General features: G+C 36.3%; 2 long non-coding RNA genes across 2 annotated transcripts; both read left to right on the top strand.

Moving 5' to 3' along the window:
- The first annotated feature begins 5,629 nt into the window (after window positions 1-5,629).
- LOC106159506 (uncharacterized) lies at window positions 5,630-7,953 on the top strand. Its single transcript, XR_001238028.2, has 3 exons — window positions 5,630-5,976; window positions 7,042-7,109; window positions 7,413-7,953. It is a non-coding gene; the product is annotated as an uncharacterized LOC106159506 (long non-coding RNA).
- A 3,932-nt stretch (window positions 7,954-11,885) lies between these two features.
- LOC106159505 (uncharacterized) lies at window positions 11,886-13,391 on the top strand. The gene is made up of 3 exons (XR_001238027.3): window positions 11,886-12,101; window positions 12,464-12,534; window positions 12,846-13,391. It is a non-coding gene; the product is annotated as an uncharacterized LOC106159505 (long non-coding RNA).
- The last annotated feature ends 2,066 nt before the right edge of the window (window positions 13,392-15,457 follow it).

The raw sequence follows: 15,457 nt of genomic DNA, 5'->3' as shown, positions 1-15,457 counted from the left end.
TAAATACGTAATTAATAAGATCCAATGCATACAGTTTTCATAAAAGTAACTGTTACTTCAAATATGCAATGCCGGTGTGACAGGAATGGTAGTCCTAGTAATGGACGTCCGGTGTCCCATATGATAAGTACATGTTGGGGTTAGTCGTAGCAAGGAGTTATAACTCCTTGGTCGTAGTATTGCGGTTAGTATATGGGACAAATGTCACCCGTTCAAATTAATGAGTACGTTAAATATTATAGGGTTTGGGCGTCGTCGGCGTCTTGGCCTAGATGTTCAAATCCTGGATAATGCTGATGGTGTCAAACAAAAGTCTCTGGTAAATTTTGATCACGCATAGAATTAACTTCAACTAAAAGTAAAGAGTTCAATTTTTTTTTCACTGTTCCCATTTTGACAAACATCATGCTGAATAGTTGATGGAGATAGAATAACATTTTTCTGGAATATATCTTGATCATTTTTGTATTTCTTTTGGTTTAAAAGCATGTATTGTCTGAAACTCTGCGATAACGTATTCGAATCTAATTTTTGATAGTGTTGGACAGACGTACCAGTATATAACCTTAAATACTGCATATTAGAAACCTAGAGATTTATAGAAAATAAATGCTCTTTTTTTTCAGAATGAAGCCCGATATATAGAGCGATTATTGGAGGAGGAGGAGGACCTTGCAGAATTCGAGTAAAATACCTTGATGTTGAAGTGTTAGTCACAGGATTAGCTAGCCAATGACACAGAACCTTAGCTAAAGTATGAAGTGTCCAGTAAAGCGGATTAATGCACGGCTTGAACTATAACAGTTTACACTTGCATTTGACACAAATAAGAAACATCAAACCGGAAGAAAATTGCCCACAATGTATGCAGTGACATGCTGGTATATGCAAACTAATTCGAGTTGAGAAGTGATGTTTGACTGCTATCAACGTGCACCATGTTTAAGAGGTTTAGACCGCATTCACAACGAGTTGAGCCAGGCTTTACAAATCCTGAGACTAAATATGGCGTACGTACATGAAAGGAAAAACGCCTAATCTTTTAATAGTCTCTCCGCCTCTCACACGCCTCTCCATGTGTAGTCCCAATGGAGCCGAGATATAATGACTGTACCCCCGCAGGGACGACGCGTGGGGAGGCGTGTGAGAGGCGGAGAGACTATTAAAAGATTAGGCGGTTTTCCTTTCATGTACGTCCGCCATATTTAGTCTCAGGATTTGTAAAGCCTGGCTCAACTCGTTGTGAATGCGGTCTTAAACTACTCTGTACTGGAGACCACCTTAATGGTGACATTAACTGCACAAAGAATTCTCGCTGTACAAGTAGTACAGAAAAGTGTACGGAATTAACCAGAGACATATCTTTCAGTGTGAATATCAAGTGATGATTATGTGAAAAATAAATATTCTTAAAAACCAGCATTGTTCGTTTTGATTTAAATAAGGTACAGGTGGCTTTATTGCCAACGGCTTATCACTGGGTTGATCCGTTTTAAACTTAAATCCCTTACTCTTGAAATCTTTACAACTAAATACCTCAGAAAACAAGGAAGCAATTAAAGCTGACAAATTCACAGACAAAAAGTAGAAAATAATGTTGCACTAACTAAATCATTTTGTCAGTTTTGATATAATAATACATACAGCAAAGCCAACAGCAAATTATAATTATTCACAGTCAGCAGGTAACACAGGTGTTAGGAATGTGTACGTAAATATAGAGTGTGCTCACAATTATACTCGTGCACTAGGTAGATTGATCCAACTCTGCAGGGACTCTTGCTGAATGCAATCTGATTTAGATTGTATGATATGCCTCCTCAAACAGCTAAAGGGTGATTAACTTTCGTGTGCTTAGCCAGAGTTGGATCAATCTAACTAGGACGGTAATCTCATTGTGAACGCACCCTTAGAAAATGTTCTTCTTGTGTCAATGAAGTACCAGCGCAAACCGTACAGTTACCAATCACTTCATCGTTATACCTGGAAAACATCAGACAATCAATGAATGAAGTACACCTATTAACTTAAGGGTTATCTGCATGAGTGTCCCCATTGTGTTAGAGGAGATTTGCAAGTGCCCCATTGTGGTAGAGGAGATATACATAAATTTATATAAAATAATATCATGGTTTACAAAAAAAAAAAAAAAAAAAAAAAAAATGTGCGCATACCCGTGCGTATGCCTACTGTAGTTACGCCCAAGCATAATCTGGCTATAGAAACTGGAAGGTAAACAGAAAAATAAAAAAATTAAGAGCCTGTAAACTATGTATTTTAGATGACATTGAGGATGAATTACATTTTATTCCTTTAAGAATTTAAAAATGTTTTTGCTATAGAACGATACATCAAAAATTTATCAAACAAAGCATGGTTGGCATGGTGGTTTCAAGCTAATTAAATTGTTATACATTAACTATGTTTCACAATTAAACAACTTATGACAGTACTTAAAATGTGCATCGGAGCTAAGATTAGCGTCAGTCTGATGAGTTTTTATCGTTACTACTAGTAGTTGTATTTCTGCTGTTTTCATGACTGTATATTTTATTGCATTTCATTCTGACTTGGACCTAAATAGAGAAGACCTTTTCTATTTAGGTCCAAGATTCTGATGAGCCATAGGGCGCAACGTTTTAATAAAATGAATTGAATTTCACAAATAACATGGACCTCATATGGAATTATCAACAGTTCTCTCAAGTCATTCGAATGCAGTGTTTTATACAACTTGGGTTAACCATAATTAAATGTTAGTTAAAGAATTGAATAGACGGAAAATGGCTTTACACAGCTTCACGAGGATTTAGAACCCTCGGGTAAGAGGTTTCAATGAGTATGAACTTTTATCAGGAGCCAGAAAAGTCATCTTACAGGTAGACAATGCAGCTCAGTTTGACAGCTAAACGCGCTGCTTGTCTCTCTCCCCTCCGGTGGCACTATTGTCGTCATCGGTCCACGTGACCACGTAGCTCATTAACTCGCAAGCTAAGCAAAAAGGGCGTTTTTTAAAGTCAAAAATTTACAAAATGAGCTTTTAATTTGTGTTTTTGGTTAAAGATATTGTTAGATGGGCATGTTTTCTGAAGAATATGCAACTATATTCATAATTTCTTAAAAAGGAGTAAAAAAGTTTTAAACAACTAAAGTATTTGACGAACGTACCATTTAAATCTTCCTGATGCCACCCCCTCCTTTTAACTTCCCTTTGATAATTATTTTATATCCATTCATTTAATTCAAACAAGTTTTGAAATAAAAGGTATTTGATGAATTAACGCTGACTTTGATGCTTTTCATCCTTGTTTATACCAGATATGTCTTATTGACAGAGGCCCAGGTCTCTTTTCGCATGACGTGTACATGTACGTAATGGGTAAGGGAAACAAGTGTGCAACTTCAACCATAACTTGAAAAATTAAGGTGGCAGTTTCCACCACAATGCTGTCAATATATTACTGTCGTCATTCTTGGATGTTGACCTATTAATAATTGATTGTACCATCCGAAAGGCCTGTTTTTTGGACACTGTCCACAATCCGCACACATAAAAAACTGCCCAAGGCACACCCATATATATCATCCATACACAGAAAGTGGTCATCATGCAGTTGACACGTCTCTTTTGATGTCAGTTATATCTATTGTTAAAAGTAAAACTTTCAGCAACTGTGACCATGTAAGCAGTATTTACGTCTTATTAAATTGAGCCGACACTGACAGCAATGATGACATTAAGTGAACCCTTGATCACAGGGCTCATACCAAACCAGGAGAAATTGGGCCAGACCTTTAAAACCGTGTATTCATCTGTAAAAAAGTGGAAGTGGTTATCCGAATACTGTGTTACTGGTGCGCGCACGTCGGTTTATTTATTTATTTATTTTATTTTATATTACTTCATTCCATTTGGTGTCGGTGGTAACGTATGTGTTTCTACTGGCTGCATGACTAGTACATTAGGAGAGAAACAGATTTCGATATAAACAGAATACGAATTACCCGCTTAATAAACTTACAATCACAATAATAAAACTAGAAAAGCACTCAGAAAGCTCAACCTCCGCCAAGATAAATTATTACGTAATAACTAACCAATGCCTAGTTAATTCAGTACTTATCATTTATTCCTTGGCCCATTTGTGACATAAGATGAAAATTTAATTAACATTACCAAAATCTGATCTTTTCCTTCTTGAGCCATGATTTGTGGCTTATGACTGTATTATAATTTCTGCCGTAGATCCAATAAAATAATCAAATTACTGCACGTCTCTTTATATGTAGAGGTGCAAATGAGGTCACAGGCATGCCCTTAAAATTTTAGTGCACATATTACAATGTTTGATTATTTAAGAGTCCCACATGAAGAAGTTTGTATCAAAGTTTCATCCGCCTGGAACCATGAATAATAAAAAAATAATTCATTGTCTTACATGTACCCGAAGTCGCATTTTAGCCTGTGAAGTCGATTTGTCAGTTAAATCAGGGCATTTATCCCATGAAGTGGTAATATACCATGAAGTACATATCTTAACACACGTTACTGTCACAAATGCAAAACGTCTAGCTGTGGAAACGTTTTCCTTACTTTGAAAATTCAATCATCACTGGTTTTGTTCTTTAATTCACATACATCTCCTACAAGTATAACGTTGTAAAAATTATGATAATCTTCCGTATAGAGCAGTTCATTTTTGAGCGACTTTTGTCTGCTTGTCACTGAATATTACATGTATAAAATGGGAGGGGGATACACTCTATTGACAGTAAAATAAGTTACATAAAATAACTTTAAATATTAATCAGTAAAATAAGTTCAAATCAGTAAACATTTAAATAAGTTTAAATATTTATAAACACATCCTTGCGTCTTATATAATTTACCATAACTGAATCGCTACAAAATATATTAGAACGCTTTACAATAATTACAATTATATGGCCAGGAACATACGTTACCAGAACATAGGTTACCATTTAGGCTTTTTACATAATGTATAGACATGGTAAAAATTAAATATGGATTTAAAATTGAGACAGCCGTGGATTTTTGCTCTAAACACATATGTTTTAAAAAACTGAATACAGTATTGAATTCATTTAATTTTATTTCTTTTGATATTTCAGCATGTGAAATAGACCTCTATAATGGGTTTGGGTGTTTACTAGCACATGATATTCTGCAAATTAACGTATCTTTCCCTTCTGAGAATTTTTAAATAACAATAAAACTCCTCAAATATATGTACCCGATTCTATATTTTCCCTCTGAACTGTACAGGAAGATATGATGGTCTGAACGGCATGAGAAACATTAATAACCGAATTGTTACAATAAAATGGTATAAAACGCTGTATCCAAGTGCATGGACAGACTGAGCAGTGATTCGTGAGTAAGAGAAAATGATTTTTTTATCAAGAAAACCCGATCAGGCGCGAATATGCGGGATAAGATACCTTGAATTCGACGACATACAGACCTGCTTAGGAAAAAAAACAGGCGAAGCTGATGCTATGGGAACGAACAGCCATCTGGAAAATGAATATCAGTGGGAATATCAGGGATAAAACCTTCAAGCGTAAGATATATAGTGGCCCATTCATATGGAGATTTTAAAATGACGAAATTGACAACTGTTATTTCAGAAGCTTGGGGTACGATTCACAAAAAACGATGTAAATTTACTGGACGTATAGAAAACATTGCCTGTGAGAAATAATTTTCTGCAGCAGGCTGTTGCGCAGTGGCTGCACACAGAGTAAGACACACAGCGCAGGGGTGTGTCCATTTGCCTAACCTATAAAAAGATTAACTGGAAAGATAGAATGACAGTAGAGCAAACCCTTGGAAGAGACAAGGTCAAGAATCACTTCGACTGAACCTCTAGCCGACGACCATGAAGAAGTGGCAAGTATTTGCAGTCCTCATGACGGCCCTTCTCCTCGTGCAGATGTTTGCTGTTACAGAAGGTTATTGACTTTTTATTTCTCTCTCTCTCTCTCTCTCTATATATATATATACTCGAGGAAAAAAGAAACCTAACACTCTGTTTTTGGGAGTTTGGGGGGGGGGGGGGGCAGAATAATTTTATTTTTGAAATCCGTCAGTTTTATATGAACCCCACATCCATTTCTAATCCTCAGGCCAACTTTTTTGGCGTTTACACATTTTTGAATCCAATAACACAGCCAAACAATAGAGCCCCCACCCCCCAACCAAAATTGACAGGAATTGCATCATGCTGTCAATAGTTCACGTGACCCCCGTTGGCATCCTGGACAGCGGATATTCGTCGCCTCATGGATCGGCAGTAGTGTTTGAGTTGCCGCCCTCTGCTGAGTTTCGCTGCTGAGTTTCGGGAGGATGTTCACGTCGGCGGACACGCAAACTGAGCAGATCCCATACATTTTCAATGGGATTTAAGTCTGGACTATTGACAGTATGATGCAATTCCTGTCACTTTTGGTGTGTGTGTGTGTGTGGGGGGGGGGGGGGGGGGGGCTCTTTTGTTTGGTTGTGTTATGTGACTCATAAAAATTCAATGTGTAAACGCCGAAAAAGTTGGCTTGAGGATTAGAAATGGATGTAGGGTTCATATAAAACTGGCAGATCATAAAGATAAAATTATTCTGCCCTTCCCCCCCCCCCCCCCCCCCAAAAAAAAAAAAAAAAAAATCCCATAACTGAGTGTTGCGTTTCTTTTTTCCTTGAGTGTATTTCCGTTGGATAAACCGTCGCCTGACTTTTAAATTTTAATTAAAACTAGTCACTACGTATGACAGTATTGCGCTGTATTTTCATATTACTGAACGGTTTTTTTAAATACGTAATTAATAAGATCCAATGCATACAGTTTTCATAAAAGTAACTGTTACTTCAAATATGCACTGCCGGTGTGACAGGAATGGTAGTCCTAGTAATGGACGTCCGGTGTCCCATATGATAAGTACAGATTGGGGTCAGTCGTAGTATTGGGGTTAGCATATGGGACATATGTCACCCGTTCAAATTAATGAGTACATTAATTATTATAGGGCATGCGCGTCGCCGGCGTTCTCGGCGGGGTATTAAAATCCTGTATGATGCTGATGAAAAGTCTCAGGTAAATTTTAATCACACATTAAATTAACTTCAACTAAAAGTAGAGAGTTTTTTTACTTTTTCCAAATTCACAAACATCATATTGAACAGTTGATGCAGATAGAATAACATACATTTTTCTTGAATATTTCTTGATCATTTTTGTATTTCTTTTGGTTTAAAAGCATGTATTGTCTAAAACTCTGTGATAACGTATTCGAATCTAATTTTTGATAGTGTTGGACAGACGTACCAGTATATAACCTTAAATACTGCATATTACAAACCTAGAGATTTATAAAAAAAAATAAATGCTCTTTTTTAGAATGAAGCCAGATATTTAGAGCGCTTATTGGAGGAGGAGGACCTTGGAGAATTCGAGTAAAATACCTTCATGTGGAGGTGTTAGTCACAGGATTAACTAGCCAATGACACAGAACCTTAGTTAAAGTATGAAGTCTCTAGTAAAACGGATTAATGCACGGCTTGAACTGTAATAATTTACATTTGCACGTGACACAAATAAGGAACATCAAACCGATAGAAGATTGCCCGCAATGTATGCAGTGACATGCTAGTATTTGCAAACTAATTCGAGTTGAGAAGTGCTATTTGACTGATATTTACCTCCACCATAGAGGTTTAAACTACTATGTACTGGAGACCACCTTAATGGTGACATTAACTACACAAAGGATTCTCGGTGTACAAGTAGTACAGAAACGTGTACGGAATTAACCAGAGACATATCTTTCAGTGTGAATATCAAGTGATGATTAATCTGTAGCCCTCTTAGAGAGTAAGTTGAAACCCTACTGCTATACTAGACTTTTCATCATATGAAAAATAAATGTTCCTAAAAACAAGCATTTTTCGTTTTGATTTAAATAAGGTACAGGTGGCTTTATTGCCAACGGCTGTATATTTTTATTGCATTTCATTCTGATGAGCCATAGGGCGCAACGTTTTAATAAAATGAATTGAATTTCACAAATAACATGGACCTCATATGGAATGATCAACAGTTCTCTCAAGTAATTCGAATGCAGTGTTTTATACAACTTGGGTTAACCATAATTAAATGTTAGTTAAAGAATTGAATAGACGGAAAATGGTTTTACACAGCTTCACGAGGATTTAGAACCCTCGGGTAAGAGGTTTCAATGAGTATGAACTTTTATCAGGAGCCAGAAAAGTCATCTTACAGGTCTGTCATTCTTTGCTAGTGGTTACAAAATGTTGAATTTGACCGAAAATTTCAAACTTTCTCTGGGAAGCTGTAATTTTGCGATGTGATAGCTACACCATCACAGTTTATCATTTCATAAAAAGGGAAACAGCAGCTGCCCTTTTTAGGGCACACAGGAGAGTTGAACAGCTATACCCACCAAATCCAAGACGCGTTACCCTGGGCAATATATTTTGCACAAACTAATGAAAGTCTAATGGAATGTTTTCAGTTTTAGTTTAAATCATAAGGAGGTGTTGTCTCAATGCTTCAAAACTGGGTTTGAAGAATTTAATCCACATTTCATAATTAATAAAAATGGTGAATATGGGGTTCACGGTTACGTTATTGACGCGGGTACAAAAACTTTTTATAATCATGTAAATAATAACAATATTTTTGCTATTATCCATACACACTTCAATCATGAGGGGCACACCACTTTCACATGCTTTTAAAATGGAATTGACAAACACAGAGGAATAATGCACATATTTTATTTACTGTAACTCTGTCACATGGGACACACACTGAACAAAGTTGATCTAAAGAATGTTCCAGATTGTAGTTTTTTATCTGAATTATTATTTTTTATTATTATTTTAACACAATAACGTTCAGTTAAATACAAAATTTAACAAAATTCAGTTCAGTGTAACACAAAGTTCATAATTATAACATTCTTCCTGACATATGTGGACCAATGGTGATATCTGTTCTGTGCTCACTAATTAAGGCATCCACTCTTGGGATTCTGAAAAAAAATCACACAAAGAATCTGTTAACTCTGATAACGAACAATGGATAACCTAAGATCACAAATAGTTTATTGCTTATTCAAACAAAGTACAGTGCATTATGAGTGGCAAACACGCATATTACTGAGACACATTTTCTTCACCCATTTTCGGTGCTTCATTGCGTAACGTAAGTGTTGCTAGTAATCCATTATTGCTGTTTTTACAGACGGTTAAATTTTAAACGCACGGAATACAGTGTAGCAGCTTAATTTAAGACAAAACTAAAAAAAAGTAATTCAATTTCGATGATTGAGTTTTCGAGAACAAGAGAACATGAATACGGTATCACTGCGTCACCATGTTCAATGTGACCTTTAGTCCCCCATGTGACACAGACGCAAAACGAAAGTTCAGACGAAGTCACCCTACTTATAGAATGGTACAAATCAATCGGTACACAAATATGTTGAAACAATTGAAGAAAAATGAAACGAAACTCATTATTTCTCACCTTCATACAAAGAAGATCCTAATAAACAATCCTGTGACGGTTAAATCGAGGGAATTAAACCTGTGCCCTGCATCCTATCTCGACAGCGTCATTGCGTGACATGTTATCAGAATGGGCCACCCGCCAGTTTGAGCTGGCTTTTTTAGTGTGCAAAAGAAGCCATTCGTGTGTAAGACGTCATCAGTTAGTGAGTATGGAAGAAGATCGCTATCGATGTATAATTTTCACGCGGCATTTTAAAGTCGTCTGATAAGAATTGATCTCTGAAGTTTCAGCGTTGCGAACGTTATATTGGGACGCGGTGAAGAAAAATCGACCTTGCTGAGCAATAAATGTGAAATTCTTAAGAAAACTGATATTATCATGGATTTCGTGACACAAACTAACCGACATACTACTTTGGACGATTGAACAGTTTTAATACGGAAAGATAGGATTAGATGAAATTTTCATCGGGGTGGGACACCGCATGTATCGTAAGTTAAGCTAATTTTGTGATCATTTTTCAGTCACTTCAAATAAATTTTTATTTAAATAAACATTTGCACATTCTGTTTATTATATCTTCTTGCAGTAGGTGTATTCCCTGCTTCAATAATTCATTCAAACCCTAAACAAACTGTTCCTAAATAGAGGTAGGGTCGAAATTCCACAAAAAAGGACGCCATTTTGAGGGTAATTTCGATATATTTTCTGCTTTTTCTCTTATTTTGCTTTTATAACAGCATCCTCCTTGCTCATGCAGCTTCTTTGATTTGTTATTGAAACATACACAACGATGTCATGAGAATTTGGTTGGCTATCTAAATTTAAATAACATTCTTGTTATGGCCCCCCTGCAGTGCACCACTAGCAAAGAATGACTGAGGTAGACAATGCAGCTCAGTTTGACAGCTAAACACGCTGCTTGTCTCTCTCCCCTCCGGTGGCACTATTGTCGTCTTCGGTCCACGTGACCACGTAGCTCATTAACTCGCAAGCTAAGCAAAAAGGACGTTTCTTAAAGTCAAAAATTTACAAAATGAGCTTTTAATTTGTGTATTTGGTTAAAGATATCGTTAGCTGGGCATGTTTTCTGAAGAAAATGCAACTATATTCATAATTTCTTCAAAAGGAGTAAAAAAAGTTTTTTTAAAAACAACTACGAACGTAACATTTAAATCTTCCTGATGCCACCCCCTTCTTTTTAACTTACCTTTGATAATTATTTCATATCCATTCATTTAATTCAAACAAGTTTTGAAATAAAAGGTATTTGATGAACAAGCGCTGACTTTAATGCTTTTCATCTTTGTTTATACCAGATATGTCTTATTTGTCTATTTTGGCATCACGTGTACATGTACGTAATGGGTAAGGGAAACCAGTGCGCAACTTCAACCATAACTTGAAAAATTAAGGTGGCAGTTTCCACCACAATGCTGTAAATATATAACTGTCATTATTCTGGATCGTTGTGAAGTTAATCATTGATTGTACCATCCGAAAAGCCTGTCTTTTGGACACTGTCCACAATCCGAACACAAAAAACACTGCCCGAGGCACACCCATATATCATCCATACACAGAGAGTGGTCATCATGCAGTTGACACGTCTCCACAGATGTCAGTTATATCTATTGTTAAAAGTAAAACTTTCAGCAACTGCGACCATGTAAGCAGTATTTACGTCTTATTAAATTGAGCCGACACTGACAGCAATGATGACATTAACTGAACCCTTGGGATCATACCAAACCAGGAGAAATTGGGCCAGACCTTTAAATACCGTGTATTCATCTGTAAAAAAGTGGAAGTGGTTATCCGAATACTGTGTTACTGGTGCGCGCACGTCGGTTTATTTATTTATTTATTTATTTATTTATTTTATTTTATATTACTTCATTCCATTTGGTGTCGGTGGTAACGTATGTGTTTCTACTGGCTGCATGACTAGTACAATTAGGAGAGAAACAGATTTCGATATAAACAGAATACGAATTACCCGCTTAATAAACTTACAATCACAATAATAAAACTAGAAAAGCACTCAGAAAGCTCAACCTCCGCCAACATAAATTATTACGTAATAACTAACCAATGCCTAGTTAATTTAGTACTTATCATTTATTCCTTGGCCCATTTGCGACATAAGATGAAAAATTAATGGATCCTTACCAAAATCTGATCTTTTCCTTCTTGAGCCATGATTTGTGGCTTATGACTGTATTATAATTTCTGCCGTAGATCCAATAAAATAATCAAATTACTGTACGTCTCTTTATATGTAGAGGTGCAAATGAGGTCACAGGCATGCCCTTAAAATTTTGGTGGCTGCACACAGAGTAAGACACACAGCGCAGGGGTGTGTCCATTTGCCTAACCTATAAAAAGATTAACTGGAAAGATAGAATGACAGTAGAGCAAACCCTTGGAAGAGACAAGGTCAAGAATCACTTCGACTGAACCTCTAGCCGACGACCATGAAGAAGTGGCAAGTATTTGCAGTCCTCATGACGGCCCTTCTCCTCGTGCAGATGTTTGCTGTTACAGAAGGTTATTGACTTTTTATTTCTCAATATATACATATATATATATATATCGGTTGGATAAACCGTCGCCCGACCTTTAAATTTTAATTTCTCAAAACTAGTCACTTCGTATGACAGTATTGCGCTGTATTTTCATATTACTGATCGTTTTTTGAAATACTAATTAATAAGATCCAATGCATACAGTTTTTATAACAGTAACTGTTACTTCAAATATGCAATGCCGGTGTGACAGGAATGGTAGTCCTAGTAATGGACGTCCGGTGTCCCATATGATAAGTACAGATTGGGGTCAGTCGTAGTATTGGGTTAGTATATGGAACAAATGTCACCCGTTCAAATTAATGAGTACGTTAAATATTATAGGGTTTGTGCGTCGTCGGCGGAGGGCTGTTCAAATCTCGGATAATGCTGATGGTGGCAAAGAAAAGTCTCAGGTAAATTTTGATCACGCATAAAATTAACTTCAACTAAAAGTAGAGAGTTTCAGATTTTTTTTTACTTTTTTTTTACCATTTCCAAATTCACAAACATCATCTTGAATAGTTGATGCAAATAGAATAGCATACATTTTTCTTGAATATTTCATGATCATTTTTGTATTTCTTTTGATTTAAAAGCATGTATTGTCTAATAACGTATAGTTATTGATAACGTATAGTGTTGGACAGACGTACCAGTATATAACCTTTAATACTGCATATTAGAAACCTAGAGATTTATAGAAAATAAATGCTCTTTTTTTTAGAATGATGCCCGATATTTAGAGCGATTATTGGAGGAGGAGGAGGACCTTGCGGAATTCGAGTAAAATACCTTCATGTGGAGTCACAGGATTAGCTAGCCAATGACACAGAATATTAGTTAAAGTATGAAGTCTCTAGTAAAACGGATTAATGCACGGCTTGAACTGTAATAATTTACATTTGCACGTGACACAAATAAGGAACATCAAACCGATAGAAAATTGCCCACAATGTATGCAGTGACATGCTGGTATTTGCAAACTAATTCGAGTTGAGAAGTGCTATTTGACTGATATCAACGTCCACCATATAGGTTTAGCTATTCTGTTCTAGAGACCACCTGAACGATGACATTAACTTTACTACATAAAGAATACTCGCTGTACACGCAGTACAGAAAAATGTATGGAATTAACCGGAGACATATCTGTCAGTGTGAAAATCAAGTGATGATCAATCTTTGGCCCTCTTAGAGGGTAAGTTAAAACCCTACTGCTATACTAGACTTTTTATTAACAATTCAAAAAATAAATATTCTTAAAAACAAGTATTGTTCGTTTTGATTTAAATAAGGTACAGGTGGTTTTATTGGCAACAGCTTATCACTGGGTTAATCCGTTTTAAACTTACATCCCTTACTCTTGAATTTTTTACAACTAAATACCTCAGAAAACTAGGAGCCAAAGCTGTCAAATGCACAGACAATAGGAGAAAAAATGATGCACAAAAAAGGTCATTTTGTCAATTTTGAAGCAATAATACATGCAGCAAAGTCAACAGCAAATCTTAATTATTCACAGTCAACAGTACCCTAGGTTCTAGATTTCAGTATTGCCAGCTCGCTCTTGATTTCACATAGGCCTATAACCCATATCAGCACTGTAAAGCTACCACATGAATAGTTATTGTGAGCAAGCTAGCTATATAGTGCCCTGACACTCAGGGCAAGTCAACAGGTAACACACGTAATATAGGGCGTGCTCACAATTAAACTTATGTACTAGGTCGATCTGTCCAACTCTACAGGGACTCTTGCTGAATGCAATCAGACATAGATTAAATGACACGCCTCCTCAAGCAGCTAAAGGATGATTAACTTTCGTGTGCTGATTCAGAGTTGGATCAATTTACTTAGGACGGTAGTTTCATTGTTAACGCACCCGTAGAATATCAAAATGTTCTTCTTGTGTCTATCATTATCAGGGACAAGGAAGTGTCCGCCCAAACCGTACAGAAACTGATCACTTCATCGTTATATCTGTAAAACATCAATGAACGAAGTACACCTATTGTCTTAGATGATATCTGCACAAGTGTCCCCATTTTGTTAGAGGAGATTTGCAGAAATGCCCCACAGTCCTTTAAGATCAGCTAAAATGAGCCATACCTGTCTGTCATCTGCATAACAATAAGTTGCTCATCGTAGTGCGAGCTGTCTTCCCGACTGCTCACTGGGCAGTATGGCACAGCAGGGAGAAGACGTTCAGCGTTTGTGGTGCAGTCGCCAGGTCATAGAAGCAAATCCATGTTTCGTAAGTATTACTTTTTTCTTCATTAACCGCTATCAGTAGATAGAAAAAGCGTAAGAGAATGCCAGGAAATTTGTGACATGTATTCATGTTATGATTCTTTGTTACATTTTGTCTGTCGTTTCTTTATATCACTCAGAATATTAGCTAGCATGTTGGTAGATGGGAATAATATTACAAAGATCAAGGAGTAATTTAGATATTAATGCTGTACTTGTCACAGTTCTGAGTTTTTAATCCAAAGACAAGCGTGCTCCATCAACTTCTACACCAATTTTATGGTCAAAGTTCATCAAAAATTCAAACGTCTCCCTTCGCGACACTCACGATAAAAAGAAAAAACATTTTGATCTGAATAATCTTATGGCTACTTTTTGACTCTTTGGAGTTTCATTTCTTTTTATCAATTTTAAATCAGTTTTTGTGGATTTGTTTATTTTATTATACATGAACCTGTAAAAATGTTTGTAAGCAGTGTTGAAATACGAGAAAATGATTTCTAATAAAGCGAAATGTGCCCCCCCCCAAAAAAAAAACAAAAAAACTCGTGATGCATAGCGATTTTAGATATTATAACATTAAATAGTAGGTAAAATAAATTAACGTCCTTAGAAATAACCTCCGCGAATCAAGTGTTTTCAATATTTATTTTTTCAAAGCAAGATATCTCAAATATCTTTATTAATAATTCAGATCTTAATTTTGGCGTAAGGCAACTTCGTTATCGATTACTTTTTGGGTGCTATCTGAGCCTGAACAGCCGATAAGTCGGTAGACACACGCATCATTTCATGTGCCTTCTTCTCTTTGATGTAAAATGCATAAGTTGAATTTTCCGAGCTTATCCGTTTAGTCGGACATTGTTAACATTACTTTCTCGTTTCAGAGGTCCACTGAGATGCTTCAAGTGCTGCACGACACGCCCCTGCTAGCAACCAAGCCTTTCATTCACGTTCTGGAACCCTACGCACATTCATGCAAATATTGTATACGTATTAAAGCTGAATATGTTTGTAATTCCTATATACTTTGATTTGAAATAATGACGATAAAGATAGTAGTACTGTAATAGTAAAGGGAAAGGA

Source organism: Lingula anatina, chromosome 3 (genome assembly GCF_051362555.1).
Source record: "Lingula anatina isolate TDL-2025a chromosome 3, LinAna3.0, whole genome shotgun sequence".
Lineage (NCBI taxonomy): Eukaryota > Metazoa > Brachiopoda > Lingulata > Lingulida > Lingulidae > Lingula > Lingula anatina.
Note: the sequence above shows the minus strand (reverse complement) of the source record. Positions and strands in the feature narration are given on the sequence as shown.